Source organism: Eptesicus fuscus, chromosome 8 (assembly GCF_027574615.1).
Source record: "Eptesicus fuscus isolate TK198812 chromosome 8, DD_ASM_mEF_20220401, whole genome shotgun sequence".
NCBI lineage: Eukaryota > Metazoa > Chordata > Mammalia > Chiroptera > Vespertilionidae > Eptesicus > Eptesicus fuscus.
The window spans coordinates 65,027,672-65,049,045 of NC_072480.1; the positions used below are offsets into that span (position 1 = coordinate 65,027,672).

The 21,374-nt window shown below is 38.3% G+C and overlaps 1 protein-coding gene across 6 annotated transcripts in view; it reads left to right on the forward strand.

Annotated features, from left to right (window-relative positions):
• PCCA (propionyl-CoA carboxylase subunit alpha) overlaps nt 1-21,374 on the forward strand; it is a 381,582-nt gene that overhangs the window by 108,718 nt on the left and 251,490 nt on the right. The window lies entirely within an intron of this gene.

A 21,374-nucleotide genomic window follows, 5' to 3' on the forward strand; every position in this document is an offset into this window, starting at 1 on the left:
TAGTCTTTATAGCACATGTTCTCAGTGTAAGATAAAATGCAATTCTTGCTTTTATAAATATACATGTGTAGCTAAAATGTCAATGTTGTTTACACTTGAATTATTTTAAATGGCATAAGTTAAAAAGAGGAAGAAGCCACTTAAGTATTGTATTTAATGATCGATATTGGCTTATACTTTCACAGGAAAAAACTTAGTGATTTAAAAATGTGCTGTTAGATCTCTGGATTTTATTTATGGTGGTATATATTTAATATTTGAAACCTTATGATGTTCTGTATATCTTAATATTGAGCTTCTGTTCATATGCATAAAATGTGCAGTGTAAATATGCTCCTGGTGGAAAGTAGTATAACTATGAATGACTATAGATCCCAAACATAACTCCTTAACTAGCAAGCAGCTTCTGTAGGCGAAGGCTTCTAAGGCAGAATGCAGATATTGGAGTATGTCCATTTCCCTGTCCCCACCCCCAACCCTATGTAGACTTTAACCTTGTGACTGGAGTTAGTCTGAAAGAAGTCTCCATCTCGGTGTTTCTTATTGTTCCTTTTTGGACTGGGGAGTTCTTTGTGCAGGATCATTTCATGCATTGCAGGATAGCTAGCAAGCTCGGTCCCTGGTTAATAAAATTTTTAGCTTCCTTCTAACCACTATGCTTACACCTGAAACTAATATGAAATAATATTGAATGTAAACTGCAATTGAAACAAAATTAAAGAAGAAAAATATTTTCAGCTTCTTGCTCATATTTACTTAAATCTTTATTCATCCATCCTCCCTCCCCCCTTCTCTCTTCATAACCCTTATAGCCTTTAGGGACTACAGTCTTCACTGATTAAATTTTCTCTGTTCCGTATCTTAAAGCTCTCCTTTGTCTTTCAGCTCCTTTCCTTTACAATTGAGATAAAAAATGCTCGGTCACTCAAGAAATGTACTGATCCCTGGCTAAGTGGGAAGGACGTGGTGATACATGAGATACCCATGATCCCTTGATTGTGTTTCCAATTTAATGGAAAGAAATATGTGTTCCTTCTCTTCATAGAACATTATAACCCTTGTCTCTCTTCAGTTGTTATCTTAGTTCTCTCTTCCATTTCACAGCCAACATGTCTTAGAAGAATTCTCCTCACCCTCATTTCTATACTTCTTACTTAATCTTTTTAAAAATATTTTTAAAATACAGTTGACATACAATATTATATTAATTTCAGGTGTATGACATGATTAGGCATTTATGAAGTGATCACCCCTATATCTCTAGTACCGATCTGATATCATACAGAGTTATTACAATACTAGAGGCCCAGTGCACGAATTCATGCACCAGTGGGGTCCCTCAGCCTGGCCTGCGGGATCGGGCTGAAACCGGCTCTCTGACATCCCCTGAGGGGTTCTGGATTTCGAGAGGGTGCAGGCCAGGCCAAGGGACCCCACCAGTGCATGATCAGGGCCAGGGAGGGACGCGGGAGGGCTCCAGGGCGTGTCTGGCCCGATTCAATGTCTCGTTCAATCCAGATCGGCCAGACCCCAGCAGCAAGCTAACCTACTGGTCAGAGCGTCAGTGTATGTCATAGTGACTGGTTGACCGGTCAACTCTCTGCCCCCTGGCAGTCAGTGCATGTCATAGCGAGTGGTTGAGCAGCCTTAGCATATCATTAGCATATTACACTTTGATTGGTTGAATGGGCAACCAGACACTTAGCATATTAGGCTTTTATTATATAAAACTAGAGGCCTGATGCATGAAAATTCATGCAAGAGTAGGCCTTCCTTCCCCCAGCTGCTGGCACTAGCTTTCCTCTAGCACTCAGGACCCGGGCTTCTCTCCTTTGGCTGCCTGCAGGCATCCAGGACCCAGGCTGGCTTTCCCTAGGCCACCCTCAGGCACCCGAGACCCCGGCTGGCTTCCCCCGGGCCACCCTCAGGCACTGGGGACCCTGGCTGGCTTCCCCTGGGCCGCAGCTTTGTCAGGAAGGATGTCCAGAAGACGTCCGGTCTAATGAACATATTACCCTTTTATTATTATAGATTATTAACTATATTACCTATGCTGTACTTTACATCCCAGTGACTTTTTATAACTGTCATTTGTACTTCTTAATCTGTTCAGCACAGCACCCCACCCCCCACCCCCAAACACAATCTTTACTGGTTTGGCTTCTTTCTTCATTCCCACTTATATTTCTCTTGCAAAGGCTACCAGCAACCTCTCCCTCTCACTAAATCCAGTATATAATATTACATTTTTAAAAAATTTATTGATTTGAGAAGAGAGAGAGAGAGAAACATCAATTTGTTTTTCCATTTATTTATGCACTCATTGGTTGCTCCTTGTATGCGCCCTGACTGGGGAATCAAACCTGAAATCTTGGTGTATTGGGATGATGCTCTAACCAACTGAGTTACCTGGCCAGGGCCTCAGTATATAATTTTTAATTCTATTCTTATCTCCATCTCTTTGAAGCATTTGAGTCTCTTGGTCACACCTTTCTTCTTGAAATATTCACCTTCTGGCACTTTACTCAATTCTAGTTTTGTTTTTGTATTTTTAGGCTTGCTTTGAATGTTCCTTTTTTAGTTTTCATGCTGATCATTCTTCCTATCTTTATTCCTTAAATGCTGGTTTTATTCTGGGTTCTGTTAGGACATTTTTTTCTTTTTTAATCCTAACCTGAGAATATTTTTCCATTGATTTTTAGAGAGAGTGGAAGGGAGGGGGAGAGACAGAGAGAGAGAGAAACATTGATATGAAAGAGACACATTGATTGGTTGCCTCACGCACGCACCCTGACTGGGACTGGGGATCAAGCCTGCAACCGAGGTATGTGCCTTTGACTCAGAATTGAACACTTGACCCTTCTGTCTGCTGGCCGATGCTCTCTCCACTGAGCCAAACGGGCTAGGGCAGGACATTTTCTTTTATTGTACAAACTCACCCTGGGCAATCTGAAGTATATTTTTCTTCATTCATTTAGTTATTCATTCATTCATTTATTAATTCCTTATTGTTGAAAGAATTACATATATTTCCTTTTTCCCCCATTGACCTCTCTCAGCCCATTCCCGCCCCCCAATCTCAAACCTATAAATCTCTTCTAGATATCTCTTCTGAACTTCAGAACTGCATATTCAATTGCTTCTTAAATAGTTCAACTTGATGCCCATGAGGCACCTTGAAAGTAACAAGTTAAAAACTGACCTCATCATTTCTCTCTAACCAGGGGTTGGCAAACCATGGCTCCAGGCACACCTGTTTTTGTAAATAAAGCTTTACTGGAACACAGCCATGCTCATGGAGTAATTGTGGCAGAGACCGTATGGCCCAGAAAGCCTAAAATATTTAATACGTGGCCCATTCAGAAAGTTTGCTGACTCTTGCTGTAAACTTCTCATTCACTTTTTTCTTGCCTGTGAAAGTGCTGGCATTTTTCACTCTGTTTCTCAAGCTCAGTACTTAGAGTCATTCTAGATAAATACAGCTACAGAGAATTTACTTAAACATCTTTCTGATGCGTTTACTTCTTTTTTTCCTCATGCTAACACGAAGTTCCAGTTACCATCATCTATTCTGGATTACTTCATCAACCTCCTAATTGGTCTCCAATTAATTTTGGACACCACAGCTTGAGTGATCTTTCAAAAGGTGGGATCATATGCTGTGTTTAAATGCTCTTGAATGGCTACTCATTTAAATCTTTTAAATAGCTGGACTTTGTTTCTCTCTTAAAAGCTTACCCTTTGCACTGTATGCACCCATTATATGCGACATCTTTTAGATTCTTGAATCTTCTGTACTTGATTCTGTCTTAAGTGTGTTGATTCTGCTTCTGTCTTTGTTCCTGATTGTCTCCTACTTCTTATTTAGGTCTTGGCTTAACCATACATTCCTCACAGAGGCATTCCTTTATTGTCTAGGTTAGATTAAGCCCTCTGCTGTATTTTCCCTTAGTACCTTGCACTTCACCCGTCCATTTAAAATCAATCAATCATTCACTAACCTACTCAGGAAATACTTAACAAATGCATACTATTTGTCCAACATTTTTTTTTAAGTGCTGAGGATATAGAAATGAACAAAAAAGATAAAAAAATTTTCTGTCCTCATGGATCTTACACTGTAGAAGAAGGAGACAGATAATAAACAAAGAATAAAATGTACATGCTATGGTGAAACATAAGACAAAGAATGGGGAAAGGGAACTTTCCGCTGGAGGGTACCATCTAAAGAAATGACAGGGCAAGTCATGTGGCTATCATCAGGGAGAAGAGTGAAGTATACTAGGCAGAAAAAAATAACAGGTGCAACGGTGTTGAGGTTGAAGTGTACCTGATGTTGAATAAATAATGAGAATCATGTGACATAATATTACATAGTATGATATCATCTTTTAAAAAATGCATTCAGTAGTGATCAAGGGAGAGGAAATCAGAGATGAGGTAATAGAGGTAAGATTTATAGAGGTAAGAGGAAAGTTGGGAGCTCAGATTTTAAGGGGCCTTTGGCTATTTTAAAGATAGATTAAATGTCTACTTCCTACAGTGGATTGTAAGCTCCTTGTTTTGCTGGCAGGGATTGATTGTGCTCTGTTTATTACTGTGCCACTTGCACACGGTGCCTGGTACATAGTCAGTGCTCTAAATACTTGTTAGATGAATAATATTCTAGAAGATACATTTTACACAAATCACCATTGTATGCACATTATTTGTCATTCAGTACACATTTATGAGACACCTAAAGAAAGGGAACACAACTGAAAAGAAAAACAGATAATAGAAATAGATCCACATAAGCTGTAGATTCTGGAGTTGGCTGATAAGAAATATAAAATAACTTTAATATATAAAGAAATTTGAGGAAAATATGGAGGAAATAGATAAGCATATAAAGAATTTCTCCAGAGAATTTGAATCTAGAAAAAAGAAATTCAAAAGAAATTCTATAACTATAAATATATGAAAATAAGGACTTAGATAGGGTTAAAAGTAAACAAATAAGAATACAGGATTGCCTTGGCTGGTGTGGCTCAGTTGGCTGGAGCATTGTCCCATGCATTGAAGGGTTGTAGGCTTGATTCATGGTCAGGGCACATACCCAGGTGGTGGATTCGATCCCTGGTCAGGGCATGTAAGGCGGAGGGAGAGGGGGAAATGATTGATATTTCTCTCTCATATTGATGTTTCCCCTTCTCCCTCTCTCTCTCCCTCTTTCCCTTCCTCTTTCTAAAATCAATGAAAACATATTCTCAGGTGAGGATTTAAAAAAAATAGGATCTATTTTATAGCATGTATCAATCTTTTATTTCTTTTGATGGCTGAATAATATTTCATATATGATATCACCTTTTAAAAAATGCATTCAGTAGTTGATAGACATTTGAGTTGTTTCCATTTTTAGTGATTGTGAATAGTGCTGCTATGAACATTTGTGGGCAAGTATTTGTTTGAATACCTATTTTACGGTAAGTTCTTTTGGTTATGTACAGGCGTACCTTAGAAGTATTGTGCGTTTGGTTCCAGACCACTTAAATAAAACGAATATCGCAATAAAGAGTTGTAATATTTTTGCTAGTGGAGGGTTTTGCCCTCAATTAAAAAAAACAACAACAACAACCACAACATTTGTGAAGCACAGTAAAGCAAAGCACAATAAAATGAGGTATACCTATATGTGGGAGTGTAATTGTTGGGTCATGTGATAATTCTATGTTTAACTTTCTGAGGAGCTGCCAGGCATCCAACACTTTGTTTAATTCCCTCTTTAGTTTTGGTAGAACCTGTGATATATTTCTCTAACTAATAGCATATGGCAAAAGGTGATAGCATATAACTCTTTTAATTAGCTTATATTATATGAAAAGGTGATGGAGTCATATAAGACTCCATCGTAGGAGACTAGAGAACAGGTTCTAATTACTGGCTTGATGAAGTAAGCAGCCATATTGAGGAATCCCACATGGCAACGAATTACTGGCAGTTTTTAAGGATCTAAGTGTCCGAAGGATCCCAGCATCTGATCTCCATCCAAGAGCCAGCAGAAAGATGGGGCCCACTGTCCTATAGCCACAAGGAAATAAATTTGTCAACCATGGGAATGAGCTTAAAATTGTCCCAGTTTTGCCTCCAATGGAAAATGCACTATGGCCCACACCTTGATTGCAGCCTTGAAAGACACTGAGCAATATATGACAAATCTTTGCTTCATTAGGCCGTCTGTCAATTTTTGGATTTTAGTCCTTCTTTACCTTCTCATTTTAGAGAGTTGTGCAAGTTTGTGTAGTGGTTTGAATAGATCATTATGAACCTTGAGCTTGTCAACCCTAATATTTCTGCCAATATAATTGTTTTGTTTTTCTAACAATAAATTTGGATTTCTTGAAATCTTCAATTTGGGCTTGATCTAGTCACAAGGGTAGTAATGAATCTGAATCTAAATTAATTCTATCTTGATGAAGAATGGCAGAGTCCTCAGGATGTTCAAGGAAGAGGTCATTAGTAGAGGATTTGATCTGGAGTTTCTATTTGTACTGTAGATTCTTATGAAGTCAGTGAATGTAATGTCTCATAGGAAGAAGGAATGTTCCTTGAATAAAAGTGCAAAGGTGACTGTTGTGGGCTGGGACATGGGAAATGTGAAGAGTGTCAGAGATACACATTATCTGAGCACTTTGTTGACTCAGAGAGAAAGCTTGTGTAACAATGGCAGGGTTTAAGGTTACTAGTGTACTACTTGTATTAATAATTAGTGAAATTTCTTCTTTTGAGTTAATGGGTAAAATGGGAAATAGGTACTTGATTTGAAGATCTGACAATGTGGGTAGTTCCATCCAGGTTTTGCTTGTTTATGATATTTTCTATTTCTAGCTTAGGGCTGCTCACAAAATGTGAGGAGAGAGCCAGGGTCACAAATGCTTTCGGGTCTACTCCTAAGTGCTGTCTAAAGGTATTAAAGAGCCCATCTCTGAAGTTTCCAATGGACTTATTCTTTCTTTGCTAGCATAACCTATTTCCAGTGGAAAGATTTTGGTAGTAGCCTGCCAGGGACCTTGTCCATCATTTACAGTTTTTCTAAGTCTCTGATTTCCATTGTAATTAGAAATATCAAAGTCCCTCTCATGGTCTTCCTATTCTCTTCTTTAATCTAATATTTTATGTGAGGTTCTTACTAGAAATATGAGTCAATTGATAGAAATCTAGGGACCCCAGATTATACTTTCCTTGAGTATTTTCAACTTCTCTGTAAATTTCTGTTTTGTGTAGGCTTTGGAAAACCTTTGGTAATGCCTCTCAGTTCAGAATGAGACCAAGGCTTTAATTCAGCCATAGAGGCTTGCCCTGTTCTAACAGGGCTTAATTTAAAAAGGAAATGATGCTTTGAGGGTTTTTGGCCAGCCAGAAGAAAAAGGGAGCAGGACAGAGGAAAAGGGAGGAGCATAGGATGGAAAGGAATAGCAGGATAAAGACCTGGTTTAAGAAAGTTTGAATTTTTCACTGGGCTTTTCCTATGTCTTTCCTCTTCCTATGAACTTGTCTTCCCTGTAATAAAACAGTTTTGGAATCTGAATTATTTTTTGAAGCTTCCTCATTTTAATAATAATAAAAAGCAGAACACTAGGTATTTGAGATATTGCTTCCTTTTTTTTTTTTCTATAAGGTGCTTCTCAAATGAACCATTCATATCAAAGGTTTACAGAAAAGCGTCTACTAGGAGGAGGTGGGTAAAGGGGGGGGGGGAAATTTGGAAAATCTATAATACTGTCAACAATAAAATTAAAAGAAAAAAAGAGTTTGCTATAATTCTAAGTGATCCCTAGTGAAATTATGTCATTTAGAAAGATAAGAACATGAATTTGAGTAACCTAATAATTGGCCATCTCTAATTGCACACCTGGCAATGGGTAGTGCCGTGGTGATTTGGAGAGGAGATCTCTCCCAGACTCAGACTCCCTTGAACAAAGTAAGTCAAGACAGAGAGGGAAGTTCTGAAGGTTGTAATAAGGGTTGCTAGGCAAATTTTGCCCTATTTGGATACTAATTTGATGAAACCTGAACTCACTAGCTCCTGGAGCTAGCATTATGATGAACGTATAGGTCGCATGCCTGTCTTCTTCCATGTGAACTTTGGCATATGTACATAGAACAAAAAATTTTTGAGTATATTTTGTTACAAGGAAATTTTTGCTAATAATCAGTAAGGTTTCTTCTAATACTAAACGTTTTTAAGTCTGATCAGAAAATCAAAGGGTTCCCCTGTCTAGATAGTTCAGTTGGTTAAAGTGTCTTCCTAATATGCTAAGATTGCTGGTTCCATCCCCAGTTAGGGCAAATACAAGCATCAACCAAGCCTATATAATAAAAGAGTAATATGCAAATTAACCATCACTCTGCTACACCCACAAGCCACACCCACCAGCCAATCAGTAGCAAGTATGCAAATTAACCCAACCAAGATGGCTGCGGCCATGGAGCGAGCAGGAGGCTTGGGTTTCCCCGGCAATGGAGGAAGCCAAGCTTCCGTAGCCCTGGCCTGCCTTGGCCTCCTCTGCTCAAGGCTACAAAGTTTCAATTATAGAAGATAAACAAATCCCCACAAAAATGGCTGCGGCCACAGAGCAAGCAGGAGGCTTGGCTCCGCTCAAGGCTACAAAGTTTCAATTATAGAAGATAAATAAATCCCAGCTACCAGGGCCTTTGCTTGGGTTGCCAGGGGGCATGGCTGGCCTGCAAACCGCCACAGGCCCCTCACCCAGGCCACTCCATGCCCCAAGGGAACCCTCACCCTGATCCGACACCCTTCAGGGCAAACCAGCTGGCCCCCACACATGCACCAGGCCTCTATCCTATCTAATAAAAGAGTAATATGCAAATTGACCATCACTCCAACATACAAGATGGCTGCCCCATGTGGTCAAATATGGCTGCCACCTTGTGGACACAAGATGGCCAGCACAAGATGGCCAGCAGGGGAGGACAGTTGGGAGGGACCAGGCCTGCAAGGGAGGGCAGTTGGGGGCGATCAAGCCTGTGGGGGAGGGAAATTAGGGGTGACCAGGCCGGCAGAGGAGGGAAGTTGGAGGTGACCGGGCGTGCAGGGAAGGGCAGTTGGGGGGGACCCAGGCCTGCAGGGGAGAGCATTTGCGGGAGACCAGGCCTGCAGGGGAGGGCAGTTAGGGGTGACCAGTCCTGCAGGGGAGGGCAGTTAGGGGCAAACAGGCTGGTAGGGGAACAGTTAGGCATCAATCAGGCTGGCAGGGGAGTGGTTAGGGGTGATTGGGCTAGCAGGCAGAAGCGGTTAGGGGCAGTCAGGAAGGCAGGCAGGTGAGCAGTTGGGAGCCAGCAGTCCTGGATTGTGAGAGGATGTCCGACTGCCCGTTTAGGCCCGATCCTACTCGAGGGGTCCCAGATTGGAGAGGGCACAGGCTGGGCTGAGGGACATCCCCACCACTCCCGTGCACGAATTTTGTGCACTGGGCCTCTAGTGAATGCATAAATAAGTGGAACAACAAATCAATGTTTCTAGCTCAAACAATAAAGTTATATATATTACAAGCATATATTAAAAAAATCAAACTTCCAGCCGGTGTGGTTCAGTGGTTGAATATCAACCTATGAACCAGGAGGTCATGGTTCAATTCCCAGAAAGGGCACATGCCTGGGTTGTGGCTTGATCCCCAGTAGGGGGCATGGAGAGGCAGCAGATCAATGATTCTCTCTCATCATTGATGATTCTATCTCTTTCTCCCTCTCTTTTCCTTTCTGAAATCAATAAAAAATGTGTTTTTAAAAAAAGGGAAATTAAAATGTTCCTCATTCCTAAAATTCCTGAAAGGGAAATTGGAGTTCTACCCAATGTGAGATTTTTCTGATCATTATCGTTGGGGAGGCTTCTGAATGGGGAGTCAGGTGGGTATCAGAGAAAGGCTACATTTAAAAAAATATTATCTTTAAATTGCAATATACATTCACTATTGTTTTCTATTAGTTTCAGGTGTACAATTATATACTTTACAAAGTGTTTACCCCGATATATCCAGAACCCTCCTGGCACCATATGTAGTTATTATAATATTATTGATTATATTCCCTATTCTGTGCTTTGCATCCCCAGAGCAGTGCAGTTTTTGCATATAGGACCTTGAACTGTAGCTATTAGCAGATTTCTGTGGAAGCTCAAAGAGATGGTAACCTTTACTGTAGTAGGCAATTCACTTGGTTTTGCCTGTTCAACAAGTTATTTTGGTTGTGTTTTTTTTTCAGGAAGGTTGCATTTGACAGTCTATATTTGCAACCGCTTTTAATTTGAAAAATAGGAAAAAGTAGAAGAAAATAAATAGTTATCTTTTCAATTTTATCTCCCTGTGTGTTTTAGGTGATTTTAAAGATCCTATTATATTTTCAAATAATGATAGGTTTTCATTATCTGTGTTAACTTTAACTATGGTTTACAGTGCTTAACACTTATTGTCTGGTTTAATTTAAGCCACAATTGAACTTGCAGGTTATAGTTTTCAAATAAGCATTTAAAAGTGTTTTTAACCCTTTTGTTTCTCTAAGTTTGAATATTAGTTTTATTTCCAGTTTGCTATTTCCGATATGAGACTATTGGTATTTTTTTCTTTCAGATGTGATTATTAATTGAGATTTCTTGTGTAGTAATTCCATATTCATTTGGAATGACACTACTTTTTACATTTTGTAACTTAGATTTGTTAGGTAAAAGATAACCTTTGAGGATATCTATGCAGGTAGAGGTTTGCTGATGCAGATATTCAGTGTACATTTTTGGAAAACCTTGTGGTTTTGGCAACTACATTAGCAATACTTTTGCATTGGAAGAATGTATGTGCTACTTATAGACATTTCTGTTTTAAATCCTTAGGGTTTAAAAATATTAGCCTGTGGTATACTTAAGATTAAATTCTTTTTCTTGGCAACTATATTATATTCTACTTTCTTTCACCAAGTAATTTTCACCTCTAACTTGAGCAAATTAATGTGGCTTCATTTTGTTACATTTATCTTTAGATTTTTTTTCCTCATTTGAATATTTAGAATGTTTTATGGAGGTTACATGGAGATGGTTTACCACACTCTTTTAAAAATCATGTGCAATAATCTATAATAATTAAAGCATAATATGCTAATTAGACCAGACAAAGCAGGGGCTGTGAGGGAAGCCCGGGTCCCTGGTGCCTGCTGGCGGCCTGAGGGAAGCCCGGGTCCCAGGTGCCAGATGGAAGCTGGTGCCAGCAGTTGGGGGAAGGAAGACCTACTCTTGTACGAATTTTGTGCATCGGGCCTGTAGTCCTATATAATAAAAGACCAATATGCAAATCGACCCAATGGTGGAATGACCAGTTGCTATGATGCACACTGACCACCAAGGGCCAGACGCTCAATGTAGGAGCTGCCCCCTGGTGGTCAGTGCGCTCACACAGGGGGAGCGCCGCTTAGCCAGAAGCCCTGAGTTGGGCTCATAGCTGGCGAGTGCAGTGGTGGCGGCGGGAGCCTCTCCCACCTCTGTGGCAGCGCTAAGGAGCAGCAAGCCAAGCGGTAAGGAGCCAGCAGGTGGGTAGTAAGGAGTGAGGGGTCCCGGGCTGCAAGAGGGCGTAGGCCAGGCTGAGGGACCCCCCTGAGTGCATGAATTTCATGCATCACGCCTCTAGTATTAAAATAAGTATGTATGGTGCCAGGTTGGTACTAGACTTATCAGGGGGATCACTTTGTAAGTTATATAAATGCCTCACCACTATGCTGTATACCTAAAACAAATAAAATATTGAATGTCAACTATAATTGGAAAATTTAAAAAACTCAAACATGGTGTGCAGTACTTAAGGAGTCTTCTGGAATGGTTTTCCTTATGTTTTGTTCTTGAATCATCCTTTTCATTAGGGAGAAACTCATGTTGTTTTAAAGTGTATTTCTCAAGTAGTCATCTGGTATCAGGTATTTGCCTTTAACAAGTTTTATTTTGTTCAACATCTTACTAACTCCATCTCTGGAATATGAGAGCAGAGTGAAAAGTGTACATCTGAAGCTATTGGAAGACAGGTTTGGGAATCCCATCCCACTTGTATGGCAAAGAATAACAAGCTGCAGACCCTGATTTCAAAGAATTTCAAGTCTCCACTGGGAGACCTACATACAAATAGATGGGCAATTTAATACGTTTTAATAACGCTAAACTCAGAATGCATGGGGCCCATGTAGAAGGGGGCATTCAGGATATCATGGCAGATCTTCCAATGGAAGTGATATCTAAGTGATACTTGAAGTTTGAGTAGTAATGAGTTAGCTAAAAAGTGAGGATGATGATGGAGACACAGCTCTATGGTCAGTGAAAATAATCTTATTGTGAAAGCTTGGAGCTGAGGGACCGTGGGGGCTTTAGAAAACTGCTGGGATGCAGTGTGAGGGTCTGTAGTAAATGAGCTGGAGATAGATTTAGGATTCAGATATGTCTGACTTGAATGTTGTGCAACTGGGTTTGGAGGTTTATTCTTGTGGCTTTGGGAGCCTCTGAATGGAGAAAAGTTAAATGATAGAAAAGTTAACATGATACAGTTGTGGAAATGGAAAACTTACTTTGGTTTGTGATACAGGAAATGTACAGGAGCAAGTTGGTAGATGAATTAGAGTGCTCCTCCTTTAATCCAGGCAAGAAATGATAAGGGACCTGAAATAATATATCAGGATGGAGCAAAGTAGATGGTGTGGAGAATGATGGGAGAAATTGAATCTATTGGATCATGTGATCTGTTAGATGGCAGGTGTGAAGCAGAGGGAGGAGTCACTAATGATTAAATTGTTGCATTTGATTGTAATCCTTATCAGCTTATCATCTTGGGGGAAATTCATTAAACTTGTCTTGAGTTCCTGTTGTCCTGAGAGAGAAAGTAATACCCATTTACATCTCAGAGCAGAGTATAGTAATGTATTTGAATGAGGTTCGTAAAGTGTAGGTTTAAAGTAGTAAGTATTTTTATCACTCAATTCACCAGATTTTATGTTATTTTACTTATTTTATTTATTTATTTATTTATTTATTTATTTATTTATTTAATACTCACCCGAGGATATTTTTCCATTGTTTTTAGATAGAGTGGAAGAGAGGGTGGAGAAAGAGGGAAAAAGGAAGAGAGAAACATTGATGTGAGAGTGACACATCTATTGGTTACCTCCTGCACATGCCTTTCCAGAGCCAGAGATTGAGCTTTTAGCTGAGATACATGCCCTTGACTGGGAATTGAACCCGAGACCCTTCAGTGCGAGAGCCAACACTGTAACCACTGACCCAAATTGGCCAGGACAGCTAATTAGCCAGATTTTAAAAATGGTGCTCTTGCTTTAGCTGAAAGAGCGGAATAACAAGAACAGAAACTAGTGTGAAGTAAATCATTAAAAAGAAAACCACAAAAATTGAAAAGCTGTGTCCTAGTAATTACAAAGTACAGTATCCCTTTTCTCTGCTAAACCAAGAATAACTTTTCTGATGATGCCACAAAGACTTCATAGTTTTGAAAAAAAATCGGTTATATTTACTGTGTTGTTTTGCAATTGTAGAAACATATAGTAAATTTTAGAAAGATTAAAAAATATATTAAAACAAAGTCTTCTGCTTGACTTGCAGTTATCTGGAAAACACAGTCAGCTAGAACCTATTTCCTGAACCTGGGATTGTGGAAAGTTTTACTTTACTTTACATATGAATGCAGAATAGTTCGAAGATGTTTTTTTGTGTATAGGTAGAGTTATCCATAGTGTCTTGAAATAATGATTTGATTTGATTTTGCAAAAACAGTTGCTGATTTGTTCTAGAGCCAGCAGAGGAAAGTAAACTCCTAAGTAGCTTCCCATTAGAATGAGTAGCAGGACTCTCACCCAGTAAATACAAAATTCAGGGTTGGTAAGTAGGCTGTATATAATGAGAAAGAAGTGTGATCAGAATCATGGACAGCAGAGTCAGTATTTGTTACTAACATTACTGTGGAAATAAACTAGTTGTTTAGCATCAAGGAGATCTATTTGAATTTGCCTGTCTTTGTTATAGCTTTTGCTTCCCTGCCCACCAGCAATAATGAGGACCCAGATCATCTGAACCAGTGAAGTGCACTGGAGATGCATGCACATTTTTTTTTTTTTGCAGTATTGTAGTGCTAGTATTAGTTCTATGTTATACGGGTTCAGAAGATGAATGATGACCACAGGATACAAAACCAAGACCAGGCAGGCCATCACCCCAAACTACCAAGATTAGAAAGGAACAATCTTGGTAGTTTGGGATGGTGGCCTGCCCAATTTAAGATTGCCAATCTTAATTGAGTGTTCTGGTACGTTTCAGCCTTAACTAATTCCATCTTCTCAATAACCCTGTGAGATAGATACAGTTATTATCTCCATCTTACAGATGTGGAAACCAAATCCCAGAGTGGCACATGGGTAGGTAACCTATTCACTGTCACAGAGCCAGTGTTGGGGCCCAGTTTTCTGACTCCAGCACTTTTACTCTTAGCTGCTGGGTTTGCTGCCTCCCAGGTGAGTTTACAAATATATTTGGCTTGCAGAAAATGCACCCGATTTTTGTGAGCTCCTTTTTATATTTTTGTGTGTGCTCTACTTATTTTGTTATAGCAATATCACCCATCCCTCTCATCATGTCTCTGTAAAACAGAATTTTTTATTGTTTGTTCTTGGGTTGGATGATAGAGCTCACTCAATGAAAAGTTGCTGAAATAGAGGAATAAAAGCAATGGTTACTGGTTCCATTGGCTTTTTTTCCTCGTTTTCCATTTCTTGAACTGCTGTTTTGGAATTGTATATCTTATTACTTTCCTGAAACCCTTTCCTCGTCCGTGTTCCAAAGTGTTCCATAACTTCAGACCCTAAGTGTGTCTTCCTTCAAAACAAACTGGGATTAGAGAATGAACCACAAGGATTTTTATCATTTAGAATGGTGATTTTTAATCTTTTTTATCTCATGGCACTCATAAACTAATTACTAAAATTCTGTGGCACACCAAAAGTGTGTTTTTTGCTGATGTGACAAAAAACTCTTTTTATTCATTCACACTAGATGGCTATTGTGTGTTGGCTGTTGTCATTTTTCTATTTGACAATCTAAGGGAAAAGAGTTCAGTGCCCCTGACTAAATAGTCGGGTATTGCATGTTTTAAAAATTCTTGTGGAACAGCGTTTGAAAATTGTTGGTTTAGAAGAATAGAGTCATGTGATATTGCTGGACTGTTCCTTTTTTCTACTTCCCGATTTGAAGCCATCTTATTGCTAATACATTTTTCATTTTTCTGTATTTTCTCAATTATATTACTTTATATATATATATATATATATATATATATATATATTTTGATTTTTTTTACAGAGGGGAAGGTAGAGGGATAGAATAGAGAGTTGGAAACATCTATGAGAGAGAAACATCGATCAGCTGTCTCCTGCACACCCTCTACAAGGGATGTGCCCGCAAGCAAGGTACATGCCCTTGACCGGAATCGAACCTGGGACCCTTGAGTCCGCAAGCCGACGCTCTATCCACTGAGCCAAACTGGTTAGGGCTCAATTATATTACTTTTGATATGAATCCAAAACTACTCTAAACATTTTGATTGAAAATTATCTAAGGGAATCAGTAGCATCAATTTTGTTTTATTAAAATTTTTATATTATAATTTTCTTCCATTTTTAGGGGGATTATTCCACCTGTTAGAAAAAATTTTAAGTAAATTATAGAATGTAATTCAATAATACTTGAACAGAACCTGCTTTTTAAATCCCTTTTGGCCCTAACTGGTTTGGCTCAGTGGATAGAGCGTCGGCCTGCGGACTCAAGGGTCCCAGGTTCGATTCCGGTCAAGGGCATGTACCTTGGTTGCAGGCACATCCCCAGTCGGGGGTGTGCAGGAGGCAGCTGATCGATGTTTCTCTCTCAGCGATGTTTCTAACTCTCTATCCCTCTCCCTCTCTGTAAAAAATCAATTAAATATATTAAAAAAATAAATAAATCCCTTTAGTATTTTCATATACTGATTGCATATCATATAATTAAAAGTTCTGAGAACTATCTCAAGAATGCTCTAAAGATAAGAGTGTTAAACAGAATGAGTTTTGCTTTATCTTCATATATTGCCAAGTTGGATTTGTGAAGAAAGAATGATGCTTTGCTTCAAGGAAATGTATTTTATATAAATAAAGATCAAGTGTATTTGATAACATAAAGTTTAATACTTAATTCATATTTTTATTAAATAAAGTTTCATATCTGTAAATTGAAATGAACCTGCTTTGTATTACTTTTTAGTATAACTTAAACTTGTAGCCCTTCAACTTGAACGTTTATTGCCATGTAAAATTTAATTGTTTAAATTAATGCGATATTTATTTAAAAACAGCAGGGTATCCCTAGCTATATGATTTTTAAGAATAGGTTCTGTGAAACCTAACTAAACTGAGGCCAAAACCCAAGTCTGTCTGGTTCTTGAGCCCCTGCCCTGAACTACTGTGTGGTACTTCCTTGCTGTATATCATTAGATATGTGAATTTGAACAAGCCACTACATCTCCTTATAAGTGAGTATAAGTTGACTCACTTATAACATTGATGCTCTGGAGAAGAGTAGTTGTAACATTGGCATTGGAATAGAACATTTAAGAGATTGCATTATCATAGCAGACTTATTTCTGTGGTAGCTGATGGGTAGTTTATTCATTCAACAAATATTGTGTTGATTGTGTTGATTTGCTAAGCTCTGGGAATTCAATAGAGAGTGAGACAGAGCTAGTCATTGCTCTCATGGAGATTAAGAGTAACAGGGGTTGCCCTAACTGGTTTTGCTCAGTGGATAGCACACCCGCCTGCGGACTGGAGGGTCCCAGGTTCGATTCCGGTCAAGGGCATGTACCTTGGTTGCGGGCACATCCGCAGTAAGGGGTGTGCAGGAGGCAGCTGATCGATGTTTCTCTCTCATCGATGCTTCTAACTCTCTATACCTCTCCCTTCCTCTCTGTGAAAAATCAATAAAGATATATCTATATATATAAAAGAGTAACAGGGGCTGTCATAATTGAAGAACAGAGTGTAATGTGGTCACACAGCATGGCATCCAACCTGATGGAGAAGAACTGGAAAGGCTTTCTAAATAAGGTGACATTAGGTGAATCCTGAAGCATGCACCCCTGAGTTTAAGAGAAAAATTGTAATTTTCTCTCACTTAGAGTACTGCTTCCCACCTGGGACTACTCACATTCTCTTGCCTCTGTCTAAACTATTCATTTGTTCATTCCTTCATTCCATCCTTTCAGTTAACAACAGTTTATTGAATAACTGCTGTGCGCACCGTTCTAGGCATTTGAAATATATCACTGAACTAACTAGATAGAGATTTCTGCCTTTATGGAGCTTACATTTTAATGGGATAGGGAAGTACAGAGAGTAGGAAATACACATAGTAATAATATTATATGCTAAAATTTTTCAAAATGCAGGCAGAGAGAGGCTTCATTTCCTTGCTTTTAGACTGAAGTTCAGTCTTTAATGTGGCCTGTGAGGCCTGCTTAACTCTGCTGTAGGCTCATTCTTCAGGCCCAGCCATGCTGACTTCCATCATACTTTCATTCTTTAGGCCTCCTTTCAGAGTCACTATGTCTGGGAAGTGTCCTGGAACTCTGATTTTGAATTAGAGATCCCCTGCTGTCATAAGCCCTCTCTACTTCTGTATAACATGCATCTCAATAATGATTTTTTTTTTTTAGTTGCTGTGCAATCATATTTAAAGTCTGTCTTTTCCACTAGACTGTAAATTGCAGGAGGGCTGGGAGGGTGCCTTTCTTTTTCCCTCTTGTGTCTTCATGTCCTAGAATATGGCATATAGTAATAGAGTTGGTTTGGCGAAAGGAGGTAGAAGAGAAGGGAGTTTCTGGCGGAGCCTAGTAGGATGTTTAAAGGCTGGGGAGAATGCCTGGGCTTTGCGGTAGGTAGGGAGTCAAGTACAAAGTTGATAGTGATGGGATGAAACTGGTGGCCCGGGCAGGATCAAGTATTTAAACCAGGATAAGAAGTTTAAATTTGGTTTTAAGGCAATGGGGAGCTATGGAAAGTTTAAGCAGATTTTTGGAATACTAGTTTGTTTTGATAACATTTGTTGCCTGGAAATCATTAATTAGATAATTTGGACAACACCTTCAAGTGTGGTTGATTTAATTTTTAAATTATGAAAGTAGTGTGAAGTATGAAATTTTGATCTTTATGCTAAAAGTTTTTAATGTGTATCTAAGGTTATACAAGGATAAGTAAAAGTTCTTTCTTTCCTCAACTCTCAATCCTACTTTCAAGTAGTAACTAAAGCTGAGTTTTTTGTTTGTGCCCAAATGCAAGTTTTTATGAGCATCCAAATGTATTTTTCTGTCTTCATGTAGATATGGTCATACTATATATATTACAGATAACTTTCTTTCCCTTCTACAATACATATTAAATTTTGCATATATTTAGAATTTTCTTTTTTCCTTTAATAACAAAACTTATTCCTCATTTATGCATCTGCAGGTTGACTAAAATGTATTTCTGCTTAATTTAAAAATTTTAATTTTCAATTAAAGTTTTCATTCATTATTTTGTATTAGTTTCAGGTATATGACATAGTGCTTAGACAAACATATACATTACAAAGTGATTCCCCCAATAAATCTAGTACTCACCTGGCACCAGACATAGTGATTATAATATTGACTGTATTTCCTATACTGTGAGATACTTTACATCCCTGTGAGTATTTTATAACTACCAATTTATACTTCTTTTTAAAAAAAAATATATTTTATTGATTTTTTTATAGAGAGGAAGAGAGAGGGATAGAGAGTTAGAAACATCGATGAGAGAGAAACATCGATCAGCTGCCTCTTGCACACCCCCTACTGGGGATGTGCCCGAAACCAAGGTACATGCCCTTGACCGGAATTGAACCTGGGACCCTTGAGTCCACAGGTCGACGCTCTATCCACTGAGCCAAACCGGTTTCGGCCAATTTATACTTCTTAATCCCTTGTAGAATTATCTTCTTAAAACTTAAACCTGAGTCATCATTCCTCTATATAGAGCCAAGGCTTTTGGAACTCTACCAAATTCCTTAAGTCCCTGCCAGAACAGGCCAGGCATTCTACCTCTGTTTATCTTGCCATTTCCTTACTGTGCTTCAGTTCACCTCTTGGGTCTTTTTTTATTTCTAGAACATATTAAGTGCCTGGATAATCTAGGGTTTTTGTACATATTGTTGCTTTTGTCTAGGTTCTTTTCTTCCAAATCTTCCCTTGGTGTGGTGGCTAGCTATTGTTTTTGTAGGAATGCTGAATTTATTATCTCCAGGTTTTAATTTGAATTTTACTTAGGAAGGACTCTTTCTGAGCAGTTTATATAAGTTCCCCCCTCTCACTCTCTCCCTTAGTACTGTTTTTTCCCATGTAATATTTATTTCAATTCTAAATTAATTTGTTTACTCTTTTTCTCTCAAAGAAAAAGGCTGAAAGTTTCACAAGGGCAACAACTATTTCATGTGGTATTTGCGCAGTAAATATTTACTAAATCAACGAGTAAATAGATGAATAAGAATGCCTGGATCAATCTCATTCTTTTAAAGGCTGTGTAATATTCCATTTTATATATGTACGAAATAAGGTACCAGTTCCCTATTGAAGGCCTTGTTTTTCTGATTTTCTTTTTTTTTAAAATTTTATCTTTATTGTTGAAAGTATTACAGATGTCCCCCCCCCCTTTTTTTTCCTATTGACCCCCTCCACCCCGACCTGCCCCCCTCAGGCCTTCACCAGACTATTGTCTGTGTCCCTGGGCTATGCATATAAGTTCCTTGGTTAATCTCTCCCCCATTTTCTTTTCTAATCTGAACACCACCAATAAAATGAAAATAATGAATGTTTGCATACCTCTTCGTGTGTGTGTGTGTGTGTGTGTGTGTGTGTGTGTGTGTGTGTGTGTGTGTGTTTGTGTGTTTAGGGTAACATAAGAAAACAAAACTGCTGGGATGAAAGACGTATGTCCTCAAGTTTTTGATAGATACTGACAATTTCTTTTGAAAAAGATAGCCCCATTTTATACTATATCAGTAGTGAGTGTGCTGCTTGTTTACCTTCAGGTCATCACTGCTTGCTCTTAACAAACTTAGATGAAAAGTACCTTTCGTTGCTTCAATTTGTATCTCTCTGTATAACTATAACAAAAGTTGAACATATTTTACATATTATCCTTTTAGATTTAATTTTATATAAAGTTAATATTTAATTATATGCTCATATTTCCTGATGATTTTTGGTCTTTTTTTAAATTGATTCAAATTTTTTATTAAAAATTTTTTTCTGCCTATAACCGTATAGGGAAGTTATACTGTGTGATATGTCAATTAGTGTCATTGAATTTAGAGCTACATGGTGCTTTTTGTTTCTTTGAAATTAGTTTTATATAGCCCAATAATAAAACTAAATGTGCTGAAGAACGTATTGGAGCTGAGTGTATTTAATAGTTTATTGTTGAAACTGATAATAGATTTTTAATGTCCAGTCTATAATATGTCCTCAATAAAACATTTTTGGATGAATGAATGACAAGTGAAAAATCAATTTTTAAGGTAGTTTGATTTCACTTGAAAGTTCATTTATTAGAATTTGCTTTTCGTAGTAGGAAATCTTAAAGCAGTAGTGATTAGTTGAAAGACAAGATTTTTGTGTGACAGTTTATAGAAGTGTTGGATTTGTGGCAGTTAAAGCATTTTTAGAAGATTTGCTATGTGTAAACATATATCTCTTTTTATACACAGACATTCATAATATGTATATATGTAAATAATGCTAAAATATAACTAATGAATTCTAGGAATTATCTTTTAGCATCTGCCTTATTTCTCAAGGTAACGAACTTTTTAGATAGCAGTTGATTTTCTCACAGAATATCTTTTGCAAATATACTATTACACTTTTGAAAGAAAAGACTTGTTTAAAGTTTCCTCTGCTTCTTACAATCCAGTCTCCATCGGCCAGCACTCTTCCTGTATTTTGTTCGCGAGGCACTAATTGTCCGCATTTGGCAGGTTTAACACTTCCTGACAGAGAGGCTATTAAGGGGAAGTATTCTCCAATAACTGTCACTGGCTCCAACAAAGAACCTTCAAACTCAATGTGTGGAAACCACTAACATTCTTAAATGACCCTTTTCATGATTTTTATCCCTTTAAGCTAAAATTTGGAGAATGTAGGGTCAGCAAAAACAGCAAGGTGTAATAAGGCAGTAAACCTTGATTTTTTTGGGGCGAGGGCATAGAATGGGAGGTATAGATTTATCTCTGACTTGAAAAC